The 19,097-nt window shown below is 40.9% G+C and overlaps 1 pseudogene; it reads left to right on the top strand.

Annotated features, from left to right (window-relative positions):
- Positions 1 to 270: 270 nt before the first annotated feature.
- The window catches only part of LOC107797550 ((-)-germacrene D synthase-like), a 31,030-nt pseudogene continuing 12,203 nt past the window's right edge, over positions 271 to 19,097 (top strand).

Raw genomic sequence — 19,097 nt, 5'->3', positions numbered from 1 at the left:
TACATACTAAAAAGCTGTGGAAAATTCAAGCATGGTAAAAAATTAGGTGCTCACTAAGTATTGCATTTTTTTTCAATTATCTTATTATTTTAGGATCAAATTAATTCACTTGTCTAGAAACCACGTATAAATTCAACTGTATCGTTTTACGGGTAAACAAATATCAATTAAGAAGCTAAAAAATGTGGGAGAATTTAATTGAATTGGCCCATGCAAGAAAGCAAATGATCCACTATAAATAACTACATAATCAGAAGCAAATGTAGAAGTGTTTTATTAGTTTTCGAGTAGATATTTGTCCTTGTATCGTCTCTCCTCTTTTCATCCAAAAAGACGATGGATTTGAGCAAAGGCTTGCCGGTGGGAGTTCATGAAATCTCTCGTCGCCCTGCAAATTATCATCCAAGCATTTGGGGAGACTATTTCCTTGATTGTGTTTCTGATTCCATGGTAATTTCTGTAATTGTTTTTATATAAAATGCCATATAAACTTGCTACAGACGGTTACTTATTGCTGTAAATCAGCTTAGCTCGATAGTTAAAATATTTATGCACCACTCACGTAAGTAAAACTAGATGTGAAAATATAACGAAAATATTACAAATAATAAATTAGAGTCATGTAAACGGAAGCTTGGTCAGAATAATATTTAGAAGGACTTTACACAAATATTCGATTGGATTCTATATACTTTTTCTAATCATTATACTGATATTATACATGCACTAATTATACACAGTTATACACCTTATAAAAGGAGTATACATATATTATACATATGCATGTTATTTTTAATTTCGTTGTGGGAGCAGCTATTTGTGTTAATTTTTTTATTTTTGAGTGGATCGTCGCTACCTATGCTTATATCATTGATAAATCAATGAAAATTTTATCCTTACTCTTTCTATTTACCATTTGCGCCATGACTAAATTCTTCTTCTATTATTTCTTCATCTTATTCTGCTACTGATGAATCCGCCCTCTTCAACATGTTTCCTTCCAGATTATTAATCCTCTGGAACAGAAACAAGTTCAAGACTTGAGAGAAGAAGTGAGGAAGATGTTAATGGAAGTCCATGACACGTCTTCAGAAAAGCTCGAGTTGATTGATAAAATCCAACGCTTAGGAGTATCGTATCATTTTGAAGAGGAAATTGAGGCATCGCTACAAAGGATGTACGAAGCCTACCGTGAATGCAACAACATATATGGGGATGACCTTTATCTTGTTGCTCTTGGTTTTCGTTTACTAAGACAACAAGGCCATTTTGTATCTTGTGGTAAGTGACTAATAGCATGTTCAAGTTAATTACAAAAATCAGCTTAGTGTTTTTTCTTAAATGTATTTTTTTCAAAAATAATTTTTTGGTGAGAAGTAGTTTGTGTTTGGCTAATTAATTCGAAAAGTGCTTCTGAGCATCAATTAGTATTTGACCAAGTTTTAAAAACTGCTTCTAAGTGTATTTTTCTCAAACGTGTTTTCCAAAAAAACACTATTGGAGGGAAGCTACTTTTTTCTGCTTCTCTTCAACAACACTTTTTTCCTTCCAAAAGCTAGGACAAACACCTCAATTTTTGGAAAGAAGCACTTTTGACAAAAAAAAAAAAAAAGACTTTTGGCCCAAAAACATATTGGCCAAACAGGCTATAACCATGTTCTCAACTTCATCATTTAGAATTAGTTAAATTGAAATTATTGAATTATAAGTAATGAATTGTAGTCTTCGTATATAGAGTTCATTACTTAGATGATCACTGAACTATCGAAAATTATGGATTAAAGTCACTTTTCTTTTATTTGTAACAAGAAAGTCACTTAATTATCCTTATTGCACTTTGATGATCACTCAATCGAATTTCTTAATATATTTTGGTAAAAAAAAACTAGTTTGACAGTCTACATGGACTTTTTATATTTTTTTCCACGTAAAATAATTATCATCCAAACAAAAATTAATCCAACCTGACCACGTAACTAAATAACTGCTCTTATTAAGTAACTATTTTTTATGCTGAAAGGTTCAATGTTTAATTAGAGAAACCATGAAAAGTTCATCTACTTGAGAGAAGAAGATGATAGTTTTATAAAGTAGTAATGGGTACAAGGGTTTTTGGAAGAGAGATACATATGGAGTAAGGTTTATTTCATGTGGGTTTATTTTTAATGGATAAGATTGGATTTATTTTTTGTTTGGGTGATAATTATTTATGTAGCTAAAAATATAAAAAGTCCATGTGGACTGTCATATCAACTTTTTCCACTAGAAATATTAAAAAATTCGTTTGAGTGATTATCAGTGTGCAATATAAATAGTTGAGTACTTTCTTGTTACAATTAAAAAAAAAAAGTGACTTTGCCCCATGATTTTCCATAGATCAATAATCATGAGTAATGAGCTATTCATGTACATGTTTTTTGGCAATCTTCTTACGTTGAACCAGTTTTTAATGAATGGCTTAATGTCCATTATTCTTCACATGGTTTCATAGCTAAATTAATATATCTTTGACATAGGGCGGCTACACAATATTTAATCACCCATACTATATTACTCTACGGTCCAGATGTTCAACAATGAGCGTGCAAGGGGAGTAAAGTATCCGACCTCACTAAAAATATTAATTGTAGTCCGACTATATGTGTCCGAATATATCATATTATCTAAGTGTTTTTTTTTACACGCCTCTTAAAAAATATTAATTAAGAAAGGGATTAGATTATTATACCCTTATTTATATCTTAAGATAAAATTTTATTATATTTAATATTTATTCTATTTATATATTATCTTCATCTTCAAAAACAATTATTACTAAGGGTAAAAATTAAAAAAAAAATTAATCAATTTTGTCTTGAACTTCTAGAGCGACAAATAATTTGAAATAACTATTTTTAGTAATCATGACTATTAATATGAGACGGAAGGAGTAGCTAAGGTTCAATTTGGCCCAAAATTGGTTTTCTTAAGAGAATTGAGGGAAAGTGGTTTAGACTAAGGACCCATTTGGCCATAGATTTTGTCAATTTTTTTTCAATTGTTTTTTGAAAAATACATGTTTGTTCATAAATTTTATCCATATTTTTAAAAAATTCCAAATCTCAAAACTCAAATTCCAAAACCAACTCAAGAGCTAGTTTTGGCCCAAAATATTACTATTATATTTTTTAAAAATTTTAAAAATTACCCCAAACTTTTATATTTTATAAAAGAGCCCACTATTTATTATTTTGTAACAATGTTGTTTCATCTTCTCGGTCATCTGATAGTGTATTATGTAGTTCATTATAAAAATGATAATTTTGTACCAAATTTATTTATGTTCATGACTATGGTTTGTGATAATTATAATGAATGTTATTGATGAAGGTAGTGTTGGTATTTGTGATAGTTTTTAGAACTTGTGGGTATAAGTCATGTTTCATATTTTTTTTTTTTAAAAGTGAAATATGTTTTGAAAACTGATGTCCAAACACATTTTCATCTTCAAACCAAACTTCACCAAAATCAGATTTTTCAAAACAAATTTGGGAATCTATGGCCAAACGCTTGTTAAGAAGTATGTCGGGAAATTATGTTTCCTTGTGAATTATTAATTAGAAATATTACTTCTCTATTTTAATGTATATGATTTTTTTTTCTTTTGAGTGTGTTCAGAAAAGAATAATTTAACTTTAAACTTCTTGTTTTATTTTTATTGAGATAATGTGTAGTCACACCAATATTTATGGCTTGTTTTAGATCATAAGTTTTCAAAAGTCTTTCTTTTATTCTTAAACTTTATGCTTAGTCAAACAACATTACATAAATTGGGAGGAAGGAAGTATACATTTTTGTTTTTATGGATACTGTTATATACGTAAATAATAATTGCGATTTAGATTCTAAAAATTGTTGCAGCAGCTTATATAAACAGTTGCGACAGCCTTACTATAATATCCTCACATAAGCATTGCAATAAGTAATACCCTATTGCAACCATGAAGAATGAGACGGGTGTGGAACGATTCCAATAAAACTGTTGCAACGGATTTGTTTACCCGGAAAATCGGATATAGTTGAATTTATAAGTAGTTCTAAGGATATGCGGTATAGCTTGACATAAATCATACGTAGAAGTGAAAATGTTCAGATTCTTGGCTATAGAAATGGGATATAAATTATTGAATTGGACCGGTGAATATGCTGAATAATACAAGCTTAAGAGATTTATTCTTCAATAAATAGAACTAGTCTTCTTTTACAATGTGTGAACCTCTTTATGCTTACAAGGATTCCTCCTTTATAGTAGAGGGATCTTACTTTATTTATAATAAAAAATATATAGTGGAGGACTCATGATGAATTGTCTCTTCCTCGATTTCTGCCAAGATTCTCTCCCCTAGTGCGGTTTTAACGGCTCATGTCTGCGAGCTCGATACTGGTTCGAGCTGGGCATTGGGTCGAGCCCTCGGCCTTGAGTTCGAGTTCGACATTCGGGGCGAGTGCCAATCGGTCTGTGCATCCCCGATAACTTTCTCTTTGCCTTGCGGTTCAATTTGGTCATCAGCTTGATAATGATACCGAGCCTATTCGTTGATCGATCTTGGAGCTCGAGGCTTGTTTGTACTATCCTCGAAACCCGTCTCAAGCTCTCACTTCGATCGCTTACCATTCGAACTCGATCAAACGTACGGAGTCTGAAATTTATTTCGACCATACACAGATAGTCCCATCGTTTCTCAGGAAGAATGTGGTGAGAAGCGATATGATTTTCGACGGCCCGATCGGATAGTAGGCTGACGTTTTCACTGGGCTCGATCGTGACGTATGTGATAGTTGTCCCGTCGATTTAGTCTTTCAAGGTATTTAATGCACGTCTGACGGTGGTCGGCCACCGCTGATACTGAACTGCCACGGTATAAACTTATAAATAGCCCTTCCATTTATCATTTACCACTTTTACATCTGCAACCTCCCAAATTTTCTTACTTTTTCTGCCTCTGTTTCGCTGCTTGTAGAGCCACCTTCATCAACCTTTCATCTTCCTTTGCTTTTCTTTCTCTTACATCAATGGCAAAAACTTAAAAAACCATACCTCAGAAGGAGAAAGCTTCCTCTTCACGGTCGTCCGACGACAAGGCGCCGGTGGAGCTGCCTCCCCATGAGTATGTTCCTGGCCCGTGTACTCTGAAGATCAATTTTAAGGTTGAAAATCCTTCGTCGGTTCTGGGCTGGTGTGAGCATGTGTCGATGTACATATGCTTAATAACAGAGGGCCATCTCAAGGCTGTGAGGAATGACTGCAACTGAGGTCCCGAGGTTGTGTTGCAGATTCCCTCTCCCGAAGAGAGCGTCATCACTCATGTTGAGGGGTGTTTAAGTGTATATACTTACCCCTTCACGTTGGGTCCCGTTGACCCAGTAATTATTGATTTTTGCAAAAGATATCAGGTCACTATCGGTCAAATCCATCCTTCTCTATGGCGCATAGTGACCTTGCCTCGCTTCTTCTCCAACAAGGCCGGGGGGGCTGGATATCACCCTAAATCACCTCATACGATTGTATAAGCCTCAAATCTTTCGAGGACTAATCAGGCTTCATCGTCGGGCATCGAAAGCTCTAATGTCGAGCATTGATGAAGACAAGGATCGGGGTTGGATGGGCCATTATATTCGGGTGAGGACCCGTGACCTCATTCCAGAAGCAAAGATGTGGTTCCCCGAGAAATGGAATTTCGACCGTAAGTGAATTCCATAAGGCATTGCTTTTTTGTATCTTTCTCTGATTCTATCTAATATCTTTCTCCGATATACAGTTGCCCCTTGGATGCCACAAGCGGTACCCAACCTCGAGGATTGGGTTCGCAAGTTAGCCTCGACTTCCTTTTATGCCGAACGAGCTTGGCGTGATTTGGCAAAAGGTAGATGGGAGGCCAAGAATCACGGTAAGGGTCACTTCTCGTGTTCTTCGAAATGTTTTTAGGCTCTATTCGTTACCGACTTCCTTTCATACAGATGTAACCAAGGATGTCGATTTGAGGCCTTCGAGTGCTGAGGAAGGAACCAAGTCCCCGGTCCCGGAACCGGGGAAAGATATGAAATGAAAAGCTATCTCTCGATTAGAGGACCCCAAGCCCAAAACTCAAAGGGTGAGGAGGAAAGCAATCGCTCTTTCGACGGACTCGGTCCAGCAACTGAGAGAAGAAGAAGCCTCGGCTTTGGTGATCTGATCTGCGAAAGCTGTCGAGGTCGCTAGACCTTCTGAGCCGTTGACAGTTATACCGGTCGGGGTCGATTTCGATACTCCGAGTCTCATTCAGAGCATCCCGAGCGATTCACTCGGGACTATGATAGTGGGTGATTTTCCTTCTCTTTTGACCTTTTCTGAGGAGGCATTAAAGGAAGCTCGAGAATTGAAGACCCCCCGATATGGGCAGAGGCTCTAGTGTAGGGGGCCCTTTTCGGGATTGCTTTACTGGAGTCGATGATGCCTCCGACATTAGTGACGCTTCTCTTCTCCTAGAAGAGGCCCAACGTTTCATTTCTCGGGTATTGATTTTACTGTGCTTGGTTTCTTCGTTCTTTTCTAAACTTGACTTGTGTTTATTCCCTACTTGCAGGCCATTAGTAGGTTTTGAGTCGGCCCCAGCCAGTGTGAGGTTGAGCTTCGGAGCGTCTCGGGGGAGAGAGATGCTTTGCGGCTTCTTTGCAGCCAAAAGAACGAGGCTATAAAGGACCTCCAAGAAGATTTGGCTAAGGCTCGTGAAGATGAGGGCAAACAAGATAAGTAGGTGAGCCTCGTTCTGTTAGAGTATGGGTTTGATCCAAATATGGAAGCTAACCCTTCGTTATCTCAGCTGCAGCAAAAGGCTGAAAATATCGGGTTGCTTCGGGAAGAAGTCGATCAAATCAAGGCCGAATGTGATCGGTGGAAGGAGACTATCGACTGCCTGGCTGTAGAAAAAGAAACTATCTTGTCCAAATTATTATCGGCCAATGTTAAGTTTCGAAGCATCAAACAAAAGGGTTCGGCTCAGGCCAAGAGGATCGAGGAGCTCGAAACACGGCTTGCTGAGGCCAAGGCGGAGGTTGAGTCATCGAAAGGCATGGTGGACAAGTCCATTGCCATGTATCGGGCCGATGCCGAGGCTGCTCAAATGGAGGCAAGAGAGGCAGCGGATACTGCCGACACTAGAGCACATTGGGTTTCCGAACTTGCTAAGTGTCAGTCTCGGAGGGAGAACCTCGAGGAGATACATGCTCGAGGTTTCGACCTTGCATAAGAGATAAAAAGGGCTAAAGAACGTGAAGCTAAAGCTGAGGCCTTGGCTTCTGATGGCGATGATGATGATGATGATAGCAAGAGCGGGGTCGAAGATGGGGGGAGCCCGGTGGAGAAGGGACCGCTCTCGATGATAACCCAGAAGCTTAGCCCTTAGCTTCTTCTATGTTGCATTTATTTACGTAAACCATCTTTGTATATCTTATACAAATATTTTTTTCTTTTACTGACTTGCTTTGTGAAGATTTCATTCATGCCTTGCGGATGTTTTCATGAGGATTAAGGTGATTTCATCAAATTCGACCTTCGTAGCTTTTATGGCCAAGTAAGTGTTCGCTCGAGCTCGAAATAAAAGTAGCCCACAGGCTTAGTGGTCGAGTGGGCGCTTGCCTGAATTTGAAAAATAAGATAGCCCTTAGGTTTTGATAATTGAATGAGTGATTGTTTCGAACTCGAAGTCAAAGTATATTAGCCCATAGGCTTTTTATGACCGAGTGAGTGATTGCTTGAACTCGAAGTAAGATAGCCCTTAGGCTTTAATAATTCAGTGAGTGATTGTTTCGAACTCGAACTCAAAGTATATTAGCCCGTAGGCTTTTTATGACCGAGTGAGCGATTGCTCGAACTCGAAGTTAGATAGCCCTTAGGCTTTAATAATTGAGTGAGCGATTGTTTCTAAATCGAACTCAGGATATCTTAGCCCATAGGCATTTTATGACCGAGTGAGTGATTGCTCTAACTTGAAGTAAGATAGCCCTTAGGTTTTAATAATTGAGTGATTGTTTCGAACTCGAACTCAAGATATCTTAGCCCGTAGGCTTTTTATGACCGAGTGAGTGATTGCTCGAACTCGAAGTAAGATAGCCCTTAGGCTTTAATAATTGAGTGATTGTTTCGAACTCGAACTTAAGATATCTTAGCCCGTAGGCTTTTTATGACCGAGTGAGTGATTGCTTGAACTCGAAGTAAGATAACCCTTAGGCTTTAATAATTGAGTGAGTGATTGTTTCAGACTCGAACTCAGGATATCTTAGCCCGCAGGCCTTTTATGACCACTTGTATCAAAAATCCCTTTGATGGTGGTTGGCCTTTAAGCCTGTTTGAATCATGAAGCAATAAAATCTTTTCAACGTGTGAGATGTATGAAAAAGAAGTTCTCCTTTATAAGTCATTACACATGTGTTTGTATCTTGTGCCAGAGTTTGAGCAAAACTATGTGGGCATGGTTCGTTTTGACCATTTGGCCCTTACATTTTTCTCTATCAAGACCCTGTTTGTCATGAATTTGATATGGAGCGACTTTCTTGTGCCAAACTTGATTTATTCTCTTGGTAGCCCCCCAGTATTCGAGGTTGATTATGAAGGAGCCTCGGATACTATTGATTTGTCCCCGGGTAGCACATAGTTATTGTCTCGTTAAAAACCTTGCCGTAAAAACCCACTTGGGATAAAAGCCGAACTTAAGGGAAAAAGAGTACAACGCGTGCTTTGAAACTAGAGGTCTTGATTTTTTCGTCTAATTCCTGCAATGAGTTAGTGTCGAATATACGTATATAGACGATAGAGGAGAAAATCATACCTTAATAGTAATATCGTTTGAGAAGCGATATGTTCCAATTGTTTGGTAATGGTTTTCCATCAATTGATCCAAGTTTATAAGACCCTTTCCCGACTATATCGAGGACTTGATAGGGTCCTTCCCAATTTGGGCCGAGCTTTCCTTCATTAGGATCTTGAGTGTTGATGGTGACCTTCCTTAGGAACAAGTCCCTGACCTTGAAATGGCGGAGGTTGATTCTTCTGTTGTAGTTCTTTTCGATTCATTGTTTTTGTGCAGCCATTCAAATCAGTGCCGCCTCTTGTTTTTCATCTAACAATTCAAGGCTACTATTTATTGCCTCGTAGTTCGATTCTTCCGCTGTATGTCGGAACCATGCGCTTGGTTCCCCGACTTTGATCGGGATTAGAGTTTCAGATCCATACACTATGGAAAATGGGGTTGCTCTTGTACTGGATTTAGATGTTGTCTGATATGCCCAAAGGACTTCGGGCAAAATTTCTCTCCACTTTCCTTTAGCTTCGTTCAATCTTTTCTTTATGTTTTGGATGATAACCTTGTTCGTTGATTAGGCCTGTCCGTTCCCGCTAGGATGATATGGTGTAGACAGTATTCTTTTTATTCTATGGTTTTCGAGGAATTTCGTCACTTTACCGCCGATAAACTATCTACCATTGTCAAATGTTATTTCTGCTGGTATCCCAAATCGACACACGATGCGGTCCCAGATGAAATCTATAACCTCTTTTTCTCTCAATTTTTCGAATGCCTGTGCTTCAACCCATTTAGAGAAATAGTCAGTCATAAACAAAATGAATTTAGCTTTACCTGGGGCCGATGGTAGAGTACCGACGATATCCATTCCCCATTTCATGAATGGCCATTGAGAAATGACCGAATGAAGATGCTCTCCGGGTTGATGGATCATCGGTGCAAATATTTGACATTTATCACATTTTCGAACGAACTCCTTAATGTACGTCTCCATGCTATCCCAACAGTACCCTGCTCTGATGATTTGCGAATTAATGGTTCGGCGCCGGAGTGGTTTTTACAAGTGCCTTCATGGACCTCTTGTAAATCATAATCGGTGTCTCCTGGTCCCAAGCATACCGCCAGTGATCCGTCGAACGTCCTTCTGTACAATGTTCCATCTTCAACGAACGTCAATGGAGCAGCCTTGGTTCGTAAAACCCTCGATTCTGTAGGGTTCGATGGGAGTTTTCCGTTCTTTAAATATTCAATATACTTATTCCTCCAATCCCAGGTTAAGCTCGTGGAATTTATTTCGGCATGTCCATCCTCGATTATAGATCTCGAGAGTTGAACGACAGTCCCCGAGTTGATCTTATCCTCCTCGACCGACGACCCCAAATTTGCGAGTGTGTCGGCCTAACAGTTTTTTTCTCGAGGCACATGTTGTAGGGTCCATTCTTTGAAACGGTATAGATTTACCTATAATTTGTCCAAATACCTTTGCATCCTATCTTCTCGAACCTCGAAAGCTTTGTTTACTTGGTTCACCACTAGTAAAGAATCACATTTGGCTTCAATGACATTTGTTCCCAGGCTTTTAGCTAGCTCGAGACCTGCAATCATGTCCTCATAATCGTCCTCATTGTTAGTTAATCTAGTGGTTTTGATGGATTGTCTAATAATGCCACTTGTTGGAGGTTTCAGTACTATGCCAAGCCCGGACCCCTTCACATTTGAAGCACTATCTGTGTAGAGGGTCCAAACCCTCAACGACATACCAGACTTTAACAAGAGTTGCTTTTCAACTTCGGGTATGAGATTTGGCATGAAATCGGCCACGAAGTCCGCTAAAATTTAGGACTTGATGGTCGTATGGGGTTGATATTCGATATCGTACCCACTAAGTTCGACGGCCCATTTTGCCAATCGACCTGAGAGTTCGGGCTTGTGCAAAATATTGCGAAGTGGGTAAGTGGTCAAAACGCATATGGGGTGACATTAAAAGTATGGTCTTAACTTTCTAGAGGTGCTTATTAGTGCAAGTGATAATTTCTCTAGGTGAGGGTATCTAGCCTCTGCTTCCCCTAAGGTCCAACTTACATAATAAACAGGAAACTACGTACCTTGCTCTTCTCGAATTAGGAATCCACATAGCGTGATTTCCGATACTGCCAAATATAAGTATAGCTTCTTATCTGTCCTCGGAGTGTGAAGTAGTGGTGGGCTCGATAGGTACCACTTCAATTGCTCTAGTGCCTATTGGCATTCTGGGGTCCAGGCGAAATCGTTCTTCCTTTTGAGTAGAGAGAAGAATTTATAGCTTTGATTTGATGACCTCGAAATGAATTGGCCTAAGCCAGCTATCCGCCCGGTCAGCCTTTGCACTGCTTTGATGCTATCCACAATGGTGATGTCTTCGATGGCCTTAATTTTATCGCGGTTGATCTCGATTCCCCGATTCAATACCATTAAACCAAGGAACTTTCCCGATCCAACCTCGAAAGCACATTTCTCGAGGTTGAGTTTCATGTTGTATTTCCTTAAGATCTTAAACATTTCCTACAATTGAGTCAAATGGTCCTCTGCGTGCAGGGACTTAACTAGCATGTCATCAATATAAACTTCCATCGACTTACTTATTTGTTCTTCAAACATTTTATTCACTAGGCATTGGTAAGTAGCTCCTGCATTTTTTAGCCCGAATGGCATTACATTATAGCAATTGGTTCCGTACTTGGTGATAAATGAAGTCTTTTCCTAGTCCTCCGGGTTCATTCAAATTTGATTGTACCCGGAGTAGGCATCGAGAAAAGTAAGGATCTCGTGGCCGGATGTGGCATCGATCATGCGATCCATGCTAGGCAGTAGAAAAGAATCTTTGGGCCATGAATTATTTAGATCTTTATAATCTACGAACATTTTAAGTTTGTTCTCCTTTTTAGGGACTACAACTACGTTGGCTAACTACTCGGGATATTTTATTTCCCGAATTGACCCTATTGTGAGAATTTTAGTTACCTCATCCTTTATAAATGTGTGTTTTACCTCGGACTGAGGTCTTCTTTCTTGCATCGCCGGTTTGAATCTGGGGTCCAAGTTCAGCTGGTGCGTTGTTATTGACGGTGGGATCCCTTCCATGTCTAAATGGGACCAAGCAAAACAGTATATGTTATCGATAAGAAATTGAATGAGTTTTTCCCTGAGTTCAGGGGTCAATGCCGTTCCAAGGTATACCTTTCTATCGGGTAGATATTCGATTAATATAACCTGCTCCAGCTCTTCGATCGTAGATTTTGTGGCGTCGGAGTCGTCAGGGATGATGAAAGCTCGAGGAGTCAGAAACTCTTCCTCGTCATCCTCTATTTCTTGTTCCATCGGTTTGGTCGAGACTAGTGGCTATGATTGCTATTTGGTTTCTCGTCTATCTTTAGTGCTCGATCTTTCCGAGACCAATAGCGTTGGTATCGGTGTTACCTCATCGACCGCAAATATTTCCTTCGCAACATGTTGCTCCCCGTATACTATTTTCACACCTTCCGACATAGGAAATTTCATTACTTGGTGGAGGGTCTAAGGTACTGCCTTCATATTGTGGATCCAAGGCCTTCTGAGTAGGGAATTGTACCTCATATCCCCTTCGATTACGTGGAATTTGGTATTTTGGATGGTTCCAACTACATTCACTAGTAGAGTAATCTCCCCTTTAGTTGTTTCACTGGCCCTATTGAAACCGTTCAAGACCCAAGCTGGGGGCACGACCTGATTCTGCAAACCGAGCTGCTCCACTACCCAAGATCGGATGATATTCGCAGAGCTACCTGGATCCACTAAAACACGCTTAACTTGGGCTTTATTTAATAGGATAGAAATTACCATAGCGTCATTGTGAGGTTGAGAGATGCCCTCGGCTTCTTCAACTCCGAATGATAAAGTGTCCTCGAGTACATAACCTCGAGTTCATTTTTCCCCTGTGGTCGGTACCTTGACGTACTTGAGCTTGGGTCCCTGTGAAGTATCGACCCCACCGATGATCATATGAGTGATATGTAGAGGTTCCTCTTCTTTATCCCTTTTGCTGGTGTCCCTTTCTCTGAAGTGATTCTTGGCTCGGTCACTGAGGAACTCTCGAAGGTGGCCCTCATCGAATAGGCGGGTTACCTCTTCTTTTAATTGTCTGCAATCCTCGGTCTTGTGGCTCTGCGTGCCATGATACTTGCACAACGAATTTCGGTTTCTTTGGGAAGGGTCGGTTTGCATGGGTCTGGGCCACCTAGTATCTTTGATTCTTCTGATTTCTGATACAATGCCCGATGCTTCGACGCTGAAATTGTACTCCGATAGCCGAGGTTCCTCTATAGCATCGCCATATTTAGCGAAGCCATTCTTGGTCATAAGTCCCTGAGAATTTTGTCCTCGATCACCCCTTCGATTGTTCAGAGCAAAATTTCGCGCTGAGCCGTTGTTCATTCGATCTGCGACGTGCGATTGATATCGGTCTCTATTCGACCTTCGTTCTCTGTCGATATCTCTCTGGTTTTTGATAGCTGCCATGTTCTGGTGCATGGACCCATAAGGAGCTCCCAACTAGTCATCTTCGACCCTGATATTTGACTGATATCAGTTATGTACATCCGCCCAAGTTATTGCCGGATACTCAATCAAATTTTACTTCAGTCGACGTGATGCTATTGAGCTTTGCTCGTTCAACCCTTGGGTGAAATCTTGGACGGCCCAGTCATCTGTGACCGGTGGCAATTCCATGAGTTCCATTTGAAATCGCGACACAAACTCCCTCAGCATTTCATTACCGCTTTGCTTTACTTTGAAGAGGTCTGATTTCCTTGTTGCAACCTTTATGGCACCAGCATGTGCCTTTACAAACGAATCCGCTAACATGGCAAAAGAATCGATGGAATTTGGGGGCAAATTATGATACCAAATCATTGCTCCCTTCGAGAGGGTCTCTCCGAATTTTTTGAATAACACGGATTCGATCTCGTCGTCTTCCAAGTCGTTACCCTTGATGGCACACGTGTAAGATGTGACGTATTTATTGGGATCGGTCGTACCGTTATATTTTGGAATTTGGGGCATATGAATATTTTTGGAGATTGGTTTTTGTCACGACCCAAATTAACCCTCTGTAAGGTGTCGTGATGGCACCTAGTCTTTATGACTAGGTAAGCCTAATATTACGAAAAATATAAAGAAAACACAACATCTTAAAGATAAACAGCATATTGTGAATAGCCAAAAGTAGTACCACTCGGCTATACAAAATAATTTCCGAAGACCCGAAATATCACTAAGTCACAAGCTGCTATAATCTATGTAGCTCTATATAAAAGTCTGAAGATAATAAAGAAAGTCTCTAGGTGAGGGAGTAGAAGGGGACTCCGAAGATCTGCGGACGCAAGCAATAGTACCTTGAAGTCTCCTAAAATCAGCACCACGCATAAACCCCGAGTCTGATAACTCGCACGTGGATCTGCACACGAAAACATGTGCAGGGAAGGGCATGAGTACGCCACAAAGGTACCCAGTATGTGCCAAGACTAACCTCGGTCGAGTAGTGACGAGGTCAGGTCAAGACCCTACCGGAGTAAATATAATAAATTAAACAGTAAAAGATATAAGTAAAATTTATGGTAACACAATTAAAGAGATTCTCGAAAATTTAACAGTTAAGGGAGCCCTCGACTCAAACCAAGGTAAACACAGTGGGAAATCTTCCGGGATACCGTTCCGTAGTTCCGAATGAATATGCAGTACTGGGGGATCTCCCGGAATACGTCCGTAGTCCCAAAGTAAATATGCAGTGCTGGGGGATCTCCCGAAATACGTCTGTAGTCCCAAAGTAAATATGCAAGATAGGGGGATCTCCCAGAATACGTCCGTAGTCCCAATTCAAATATGCAACGCAAGATGAAATGGCATGTATGGCATCAAGTTATACAGTTTATACTGAACACAGATAAGAAAAATAAGGATTTAACTAAGCATGGCACACAAAATGTCAAATAGGCAGTTAAAACACGTAAGCATGCTTTTCTAGTCTAAACTAAACAATTAAACATATTAGTACAATTTAATAAGAGAAACAATTTATGATTTAAAAAGGATAAATAGGATTTTATTTTTTTGCAATAACAGCCCGTGTACATACTCGTCACCTCACATACACGGCGCCCACACACCAAATAATATCAAGATATACTAAGGAGAAAGTCCCCAACACAAGGTTAGGTAAGCCACTTACCTCGAACTGCTCAAATCAACTCGATGTCACGTTCTTGCCACGAGTATCCGACTCCAAATGGCCCGAATCTATTCAAATTAATTGCATAATGTAAATATATCTATAAGTAACTAATTTAACTAAATAATTCGAAGCTAAAGCGTGAAATTAGGAAAAAACGTCCAAAAAATCTCCCCGGCCCACGTCTCGGAATCGGGTAAAAATTACAAATTCTAAACATCCATTCACTCAAATAAAAATCATCTAAATCCGACGTCAAATCCCTATTCAAATCTCAGATTTTCAATTGGGGAACCTCTTCCCTCATTTCCAAACTTTTACCCTCAAATTCCTTAATTAGACTAGGAAAACAACAATAGATTATTGTATTATGATCAAAATAGAGTTAGAATTCGTTACCCAATAGTTCTCTTTCAAACTCCCTCGAGAAATCGTCTCCCACCGAGCTCCAAATCAATTTTTTGTGTTATGAAATTTTAAACCCTCGAAATTCCCTTTTTCTGCCCAGCGATATCTGCATTTGCCCTCATGGGGCCACATCTGCGGTCCCGCACTTGCGGAAATATTAATGCAGGTGCGAAAGTCACTTATTGGGTTGGGTTCGCATTTGCGACCCCTGCGCCACATCTGCGGCTCCGCTTCTGCGGACGATTAGTCGCACCTACGAGCCCGGCATGCCCTGTCCATTGCTACATCTGCGAACTCCCAAGCACACCTGCGAGTCCACACCTGCGAACTCCCCTCTGCAGGTGCGAAACACCAGAACCAGCAATGCACTAGATTTTCCTAAGTCCAAATTTCTTCCTGTTAAGCATCTGAAACACACCCGAGGCCCCCGGGACCTCAACCAAACATACCAACCAATCCTAAAATATCATACAAACTTAGTCGAGCCTTCAAATCACATCGAACAACAACAAATCCTGAATTAAGCACGGATTCAAGCCTAAGAATTTAAAATTTTCCAAATGCTACAAACGACGCTGAACCACATCAAATTTAGTCCAAATGACTTCAAATTTTACACACATGTCACAAATGACATTATGAACCTACAGCCACTTTCGGAATTCCATTTCGAGCTCGATATCAAAATTCCTCTATCGGCCGAAATCGCCGAAAAACTAACTTTCGCCAATTCAAGCCTAAATCTAGTACAGGCCTCCAAAACACATTCCGGGCAAGCTCCTAACCCCAAAATAACTCAACGGAGCTAACGGAGTAGACGTAATTCCATTCTGGATCTGTCTTCACACAGTTCCGACTATGGTCCAAACTGTAAGGCTTAAACTCACAACTAGGGACTAAGTGTCCCAAAACTCTCTGAATTCCATAACTAATCACTCTGGCAAGTCCCAAAAGTAGAAACAAATATGGGGAAAGCAGATATTAGAGGATCGGGGCTCAAATTCTCAAAACGACTGGCCGGGTCGTTACATCCTCCCCCTCTTAAAACAATCGTTCGTCCTCGAATGAGTATAAATACATACCTGAAATTGTGAAAACATGAGGGTACTGGCTACGCATATCCTGTTCGGTCTCCCAAGTCGCCTCCTCGACCGGCTGACCTCCCCACTGGACCTTTACTGAAGCAATATTCTTTGACCTGAGCTTTCTGACCTGCCTGTCCAAAATGGCTACATGCTCCTCAACATAAGACAGATCTTTGTCCAACTAGACTGAGCTAAAATCCAATACATGAGTCGTATCACCGTGATACTTCCGGAGCATATACACGTGGAATACCGGGTGAACTCCTGCTAGGCTGGGAGGCAAGGGAAGCTCATAAGCAACCTCCCCAACGTGACGCAATATCTCGAAAGGACGAATAAACCTCAGGATCAGCTTGCCCTTCCTCCCGAACCTCATGACGCTCTTCATAGGCGATACCCGAAGCAAGACCCGCTCACCAACCATAAATACCAAATCACGAACCTTACGGTCTACATAACTCTTCTACCTGGACTGGGCTATGCGAAATCCCTCCTGAATCACCTTCACCTTATCCAGGGTATCCTGGACCAAATCTGTACCCAACAATCGGGCCTCTCCCAGCTCAAACCATCCCACTGGGGACCGGCACTGCCTACCATACAAAGCCTCATACGGTGCCATCTGAATGCTGGACTGGTAACTGTTGTTGTAGACAAACTCTACAGGTGGCAAGTATTGGTCCCATGACCCTTCGAAACACAGGAACAGAGCATATCCTCAAGAATTTGAATTGTGTGATCGGACTGCCCGTCCGTCTGAGGGTGAAAGGTTGTGCTCAACTCCACCCTAGTACCCAACTTTTGTTGTACGGCTCTCCAAAACCATGATGTGAATTGTGTACCTTTGTCTGAAATGATGGATACTGAAATACCATGAAGGCGGAAAATCTCTATGATATAAATCTCAGCCAATCTCTCAGAAGAATAAGTGGTCAACACTGGAATAAAATGAGCTGACTTGGTCAGCCGATCCACGATCACCCAAATAGCATCGAACCTTCTAAAAGTTCGTGGAAGTCAAACTACAAAGACCATGGTGATCTGCTCCCACTTCCACTCTGGGATATCTAACCTATGAAGTAATCCACTCGTCTCTAATGCTCATATTTAACTTGCTGACAGTTGAGACACTTGGCCACAAACCTAACTATATCCTTTTTCATTCTTCTCTACCAATAGTTTTGGCTCACATCCTAGTACATCTTCGCGGCACCGGGATGAATGGAGTACCTCGAACTGTGGGCCTCCTCGAGAATCAACTCCTGAAGCCCATCTACATTGGGCACAGAGATCCGGCCCTGCATCCTCATCACACTGTCATCACCAATAGTCACATCTCTGGCATCACCTCGTCAAACCCTGTCCTGAAGAACTAGAAGATGAGGATCATCATACTGGCGCTCCCTGATATAGTCATAAAGAGAAGACCGAGCAACCACACAAGCTAATACCCGGCTAGGTTCTGAAATATCCAATCTTACAAACTGACTGGCTAAGGCCTGAACATCCAAGGCTAAGGGCCTCTCAGCTGCCGGAAGATATGCCAAACTCCCCAAACTCTCTGCCCGGCGACTCAAGGCATCGGCCACTACATTGGCCTTCCCCGGGTGATATAATATAGTGATATCATAGTCTTTAAGTAGCTCCAACCACCTCCGCTGACGCAAATTAAGGTCCTTCTGCCTGAACAAGTGTTGCAAACTCCGGTGATCAGTGTAAATCTCACAGGGAACACCGTACAAATAATGATGCTAGATCTTCAAGGCGTGAACAACAGCTGCTAACTCGATATCATGAACCAGATAATTCTTCTCATGCACCTTCAACTGTCTAGACGCGTAGGCAATCACCCTACCGTCCTGCATCAATACCGATCCAAGGCCAATCCTCGAGGCACCACAATAGACAGTGTAGGACCCCGAATCTGTAGGAAATACTAACACTGGGATGTAGTCAAAGCTGTCTTAAGCTTCTGAAAGCTCTCCTCACACTCCTCGATCCACCTAAACGGAGCACCCTTTTGGGTCAGCCTGGTCATAGGTGCTACAATAGATGAAAATCCCTCCACAAAGCAACGGTAATACCCCACCAAACCAAAGAAACTGCGGATCTCCATAGCTGATGACGGTCTAGGACAACTCTGTACTGCCTCCACCTTCTTCGGATCTACCTGGATCCCATCACAAGACACTTTGTGGCCCAACAATGCCACTGAATCAAGCCAGAATTCACACTTAGAAAATTTTGCATACAATTTCTTCTCCCTCAAAGTCTAAAGCACGATCCTCAGGTGCTGCTCATGATCTTCCCGAGACCGGGAATATACGAGGATGTCGTCAATAAACACAATGACGAAGGAATTAAGATAAGGCTGGAATACACTGTGCATCAAATGCATAAAGGCTGCTGGGTCATTGGTTAGTCCAAATGACATGACAAGAAACTTATAGTGACTATATCTAGTCCTGAAAGCAGTCTTCGGGATATCCGGCTCCCGAATCTTCAACTGATGATAGCTAGAACGCAAGTCAATCTTGGAAAACACCC

This window comes from Nicotiana tabacum, chromosome 19, assembly GCF_000715075.1.
Source record: "Nicotiana tabacum cultivar K326 chromosome 19, ASM71507v2, whole genome shotgun sequence".
Taxonomy (NCBI): domain Eukaryota; kingdom Viridiplantae; phylum Streptophyta; class Magnoliopsida; order Solanales; family Solanaceae; genus Nicotiana; species Nicotiana tabacum.
The sequence above is the reverse complement of the archived record's forward strand: the minus strand, read 5'-3'. Positions and strand labels throughout refer to the sequence as shown.